Genomic DNA, 6514 nt, shown 5'->3' with positions numbered 1-6514 from the left:
GGGGATGACTCGACTAAAAGGTATGTCTTCTAGGGGTCAAGGGGAATGAATCGAATAAAAGGTACGTCTTAAAGGAATTAAAGGGAATGAATCGACTAAAAGGTACGTTTTATAGGAATCAAAGGAGATGACTCGACTAAAAGGTACGTCTTATAGGAATCAAAGGAGATGACTCGACTAAAAGGTACGTCTTATAGGAATCAAAGGGAATGACTCGACAAAAAGGTACGTCTTCTAGGGGTCAAAGGGAATGACTCGACTAAAAAGTACAACTTATAGGAATCAAAGGGAATGACTCGACTAAAACGTACGTCTTATAGGAATCAAAGGAGATGACTCGACTAAATGGTACGTCTTATAGGAATCAAAGGAAATGAATTGACTAAAAAGTATGTCTTATAAGAATCAAAGGGAATGACTCGACTAAAAGGTACGTCTTATAGGAATTAAAGGAATAACTCCACTAAAAGTTACATCTTTTAGGAATCAAAGGGAATGACTCAACTAAAAGGTACGTCTTATAGGAATCAAAGGGAATGACTAAACTAAAAGGTACGTCTTCTAGGAATCGAAGGGAATGACTCAACTAAAAGGTACGTCTAATAGGAATAAAGGGGATGACTCAACTAAAAGGTATGTCTAATAGAAATCAAGGGGATGACTCGACTAAAAGGTACATCTTATAGGAATCAAGGGGGATGACTCAACTAAAAGGTACATCTTATAGGAATCAAAGGGGATGACCGGACTAAAAGGTACGTCTTTTAGGGGTCAAAGGGAATGACTCGACTAAAAGGTACATCTTATAGGAATCAAAGGGAATGACTTGACTAAAAGGTACGTCTTATAGGAATCAAAGGAATGAATCGACTAAAAGGTACGTCTTCTAGGAATCAAAGAGAATGACTCGATTAAAAGGTACGTCTTATAGAAATCAAAGGGAATGACTCGACTAAAAGGTACGTCTTCTAGGAATCGAAGGGAATGACTTGACTAAAAGGTATGTTTAATAGGAATAAAGGGGATGACTCGACTAAAAGGTACGTCTAATAGGAATCAAGGGAGATGACTCGACTAAAAGGTACGTCTTATAGGAATCAAGGGGGATGACTTGACTAAAAGTTACGTCTTATAGGAACAAATGGGATGACTCGACTAAAGGGTACGTCTTATAGGAATCAAAGGGGATAACTCAACTAAAAGGTACGTCTTATAGGAATCAAAGAGGATGACTCGACTAAAAGGTATGTCTTATAGAAATCAAAAGGAATGACTCGACTAAAAGGGTACATCTTATAGGAGTCAAAAGGGAATGAATTGACTAAAAGGTACGTCTTCTAGGGGTCAAGAAGAATGACTCGACTAGAAGGTACGTCTCCTAGGAGTGAAGGTTCAATTTAAGACGTGTATCACCTAATAAATAAAAACTAAAATCCCTGAACAAGTGTGTCTCCGAGGGATATAGGATGATAAATTTTTACCATGATTTTATTATCAAACCTGTGCAGCAACATTGCTTTCCATATTTGTAAAAGTGAGGCATTGCAGCCCTTGATGTTTATGCTCTGAAGTTCTTGCTTTGAAGGTAGTATGTTTCCTGTTTCATCAAAGAAAACTTGTGAGTTTGAAACATGGTGACTAATTTTTGGCTTTAGCTTTTGTGGAGATCGCCCTTGCCCTCATCATATTTAACCTTGCTTCCAACCGTTAGCATGCATCATTGACTTGTTGCATCATTGACACAAACTCAGGTTATTAAGAGTTACTCTGAAACAACCACAGTATTTTTGCTTTGCCGTGTTTCTCAGATAAACCCTTTGCGCCTTGGTATTTCCATGGGTTCACAGACTTGTCTGTTGACAAAACTTTCTGCATGTCCTTTTTCGGCTCACAGTCATGTCTCTTTTATGTGCTGGCTATTGTCTTGCTTTGTGCAATTAAAGAAGCTGGTAGCCAATTTTAAAATCTTTTCTCACTTGTTTTAACATGGACTTAACTCAAACACAAGAAAAAAGTAAAAATAATTTTTTATTTGGATAACTGACTCAAGAAAATAAAATAAAAATAAAAATAGAGGAAAGAAAAGACAATGAATGTCCCCATTTGAAACAAAGAAAAGAAAAAATTATCTATTAATGACAGTCAACTCTAATGATTATACCATACATTTTGGATTAAACTGCCTGATCTTTTCATCCAAACTTTTACCATTTGTTCTTGAGTTAATGGCCTTGAAACTGAGTTATTCCTTAGGTCAATTGTGTCTAAGACCTCATTTGGCTACATCTTGAAGGGTTTTCGTCAACAAGCCTCTTTCATTTTCTTTCTCTCTGCTCACCATCACCTTATGGTGCCGGTGAGGGTTTTTCATCATTGAGACTTTTATTTTTATTTCTCTCAACTCACAGTCGTCTTACAGTGCGTGTGAGGATTTTCACCAATAAGACTCTCTCATTTTTTTTTGTCTCAACTCACCATCGTCTTACAGTGCCGGTGAGGGTTTTCACCGATAAAACTCTCCCATTTTCATTTCTCTCCTAATTCCTTATGCTGAGAAAAACAAGTAGTTCCCAAAATGCGTCATCACATCCATTGTATGCTTAGCCTTAGCATTCTCAAAGATTGATTTGAAGGTCTTTCTTTAGAAAAAAAGGATGTCATGAGGCCCAAACGACACTTGAGGTGGGGTAGCACTTACAACTTTTGGAATTGAATCAAACAATGAGGATTAAATCATGCCCTAGTTTCTTTTGACTGGGCAATTCTAAAGTATTTATTTGGTTAGACCGAGCCCCGGGTAGGTCAGCCTACATATCTCACCCCCGAAAGAGGAGAATCAGGTCATGCGTAGTTCTGGCAGCTTGTTCTTTTACTTGATTCTGATTTTTTTTCCTTTATTGACTCTTTTTCTCTTTGGGACTTTTCTGACTTTATTTTTCTCAACGCTATTCTTTTTCTATTTTTTTGAAACTTTTCTGACTCTACTGTTTTGTTTGATACCTTTTCTTTTGAGCTTTGTTGACTCTATCTTGATTCCAAAATAGGGGTATGAAAGAAAATAGGACTAAAGCTCAAATGAGGTAAACAAAGGATGACACGATATTTGGATAACAGAATAAAATGTCTTCATCATATCAATCGTTGAAAATGCAAATACATATCATGCAATATGAAAGTGAGAGATGAAGATCATTTGTGATATTTTTACAGCACTAATTTTAACTGAGACTGTGCGCCGCTACTTCTTCTGCAAACTCCATCTTTGTTGAACATTCCTCATGCTTTCGTGGAGCTAATTTTTCTATTCCTTTTGATGTAGGATCACACATCCAGTATTTGACCTAATTAAAGCATGTCTTTCAAATGTTGACCAAGTTATTCTCATGATTCTCAAAATAATTGGCTTAATTTTTGAAGAAGGCTTCAACTTGATCACAAAATGCCCCAGCACTCTATCTATTTTCTCATATGCTCTTTTCCTAACTTTAACTCTCTGATTCAACATATTGAACATCTTAGATGACAAAATCTTTTTAAAATTTTGGTATCAGCATGTCTATACAAGCAGGCTCACCGTCATGTCTGGCTCACTGTCAAGCCTATACATATAAACGTTATCCTCTGGCGTCATGTCTATGCAAGCAGGGTGGAACCTGGATGAAAATAAAAAAAACTTAGTTGCAGTCATGCAGATGTTAAAAGTAGACACAAGTGATGTTACCAGTTTTGAACAATGATTTATTGCTTAAGAATCTTCACATAGGAATGACTTTAAATTATGCAAATATGCCAACACAAAGCTTAACTGAAGATCTGTTCAGATCTCAAACTACCTGAAACAAATAATCATTTTTTCACTTGAATCTAGTCGGGAAAGGTGAACAAGAATTTGTTGTATTTAGATCTACGGCTTCTCCCACGCATCCTTTCAAAATAATATTTTCAATGCAGGCAAGTACATACCTAACATTATTAAAGGTTTGACAACCTAAGATAGCTAAAATAATGATGTCTTTCAATCTTTGCATTTAAGATATGTTTTCTAGCAGAGATTCCTGATGGTTACTCGTCTTCTTTCATTCTTTTGCCCAACCATATTTGCAGATAGGTGGAGATTTGAAAGTTTAATGCAATCAGAGCAAAAAATAGAATAGACCAATCTCCAACATAACACGAACGTTCAATGCAAGTAGAGGAAAAACAGAGCAGACCAATCTGCAACATAACATGAACGTTGATGCTTAAACCATAATGGAACAAATTGATCAGAATTATCAAGACCCTCCGAAATAAATGATTTATGATGCATTGATTTCCATATAGCATCCCTCAAGATGGTGGATTAAAATGCTTTTTAACCTTGGTTCTGCCTTAACAATATTACTAAAAAAAAGAATTTCTTACTTGAAAAGGAGTCAAATTACTCCTAAAGTGTAAGATTTTGTGTCTAAGATGTTCAATGTGGTAACTCCGACAGTGCTTTCTATGGAAAAAATAAAGAGAGAAAAGAAGGAAAAAGAGCATGAACTGATGTTGAAATCGATACTGATTTGGGTTATTTGGTTTGGTGGGTAGTGGGTTGGGTTATTATCTTGGAGCGGGTTGGGGTTTTTAATTTATAATTAACTATTTTAATTAATTGTTAATTGACCAATAAGAAAAAGACATGTCATAAATTAAGTGGGCTAAAATTATTCTGTTAAATAGAAGGGCAAACACTACTAGAAATTACCCCTATTGCAATGAATTTTTTGGCAACGGTTCTAGAAGCGTTGCTATTGATGGATAACCATTGCAATAGGGTGTATTATAGCGACGGTTTCTTGAACCGTTTCCATAAAGTCACCTATTACAACGCTTTTTTAGAAGAAGAAAAACCTATTGCAACGTTTTCATTTTTCCCTCCCTATTTTTTTTCACAAAATCCTCTAAAAATTTTAAAAATATATAATAAAAATTAAAATATATATATACAAAACGTTTCACTCTCAACTTACTCTATCACACTCTCAGTTTGCGTCACTTACTCGATCACTCTCAGTTTCTATTGTTTGCAACACCAGGACTGTGAGCGCCGTTTGCTCCGACCGCCTCTCCGACCTCGCTCTGATAGCCTCTCCGACCACCGCTCCGATTTACAATAGCAAACAGATAACGCAGAGCAGCCTAATCTAGTAGCTGAATCCTAATAATAAGTGGTACTATTCTGTATTATCTATTGGGTAGAATTAAATCCCCATAAATTTATGCCTAATAGCTTGCCTTTGTTAGGGTTCTATTTTTTGGTAGAAATGCTCATTGAAGATGTTCTGCTTGCTCTAATTTTATGGTTAGTAATTTGAATTTGGTAATATATATGCTTTGTAAACAAGATCTTTCTCAGGAAAGTTTCTTATTTTATGTTGATGACTATCTAACTTTTAGAACAGAGAGTCGTTTGTGATAGATAAGGTAAATAATAATTTCCTTTGCAAAAGGGGCTTTGATGCATTAGCCAAGTTCGCTGATCTGTTACAGAATATCTCACCAATGCCAACTTGTGCTTTCCATTCTGAAGCAACTTATGGCTAAATATGATATATCCACTTGCTTATGATTGAATCCCACAATGGTCGAGCATATCATCTGTTGTTTTCTTATATTTTCTTGATCTAGATTTTGGGATCAAGTTAGGCCTTAGATTTATTTTCTTAGCATAGTAGTAACCAATCAGACAGGTTCTAGATCCAAATATTTTATCCCTCTAATATTTCCATATGCTTGCCAAGAAAAAAAAAAGAAAAAGAGAATCATATCAGTATGGCGTGCTAAAATATTATAGTATCCAATATCTAACAATTTAAGCTATGGAGAGGCTTGTTTTTTAAAATTGAGGGGCTTGTTAAAAAATAAAAAGTATCCAATCCCTACCAGTTTATTCCTTAAGATAACGTGGTAATGCAATTTAAAAGGGTGTTAGAAGTGTATGGATGGTGGTCTTGTTTGCCTTGAACAAAGCCAAGGTCCACTTTTTTAAATTCTTTGTTTTAATCTTTCTTTTTGGTAGGATTATGTTATTTTTATTGGATAAGTATCTCTAAGAAAAATCTCAAAAATTTCTTGTGAAAGCGTTATGGATGTAATTTTTATTTTTCCTTCCTTTAGCAGAAAGCACATCATCTGTAGATTGTCCTCATGTGCAGCTATTTATTTAACAGTTGAATCTTTGATTATGTTGAATGTCTATTAATTATTATGCTACAGGAAAGATGTGCAGGTGCTGAATCTATGTATATTATTGCTCGGTTATTGCACATCTTCAGTCAATGCTTTGAAATAATGCGGAAATGGTCGAGAATTTTTATGTGCATTTGGTACGTCTCTTTCAGACTCTTCGCCTGTATAAAGATAATTTCCTTGTAATTGTCTTAATTGTTGATGTTTCTAGAATTGTGTAATGAGCTATTGCTTCACTCTGTATGGAAGAGTGGTGTGGGTTTCTGTTCAAACTAGTATAACCACATAAAATAGAGAG

This window comes from Capsicum annuum, chromosome 1 (assembly GCF_002878395.1).
Source record: "Capsicum annuum cultivar UCD-10X-F1 chromosome 1, UCD10Xv1.1, whole genome shotgun sequence".
Lineage (NCBI taxonomy): Eukaryota > Viridiplantae > Streptophyta > Magnoliopsida > Solanales > Solanaceae > Capsicum > Capsicum annuum.
Note: the sequence above shows the minus strand (reverse complement) of the source record.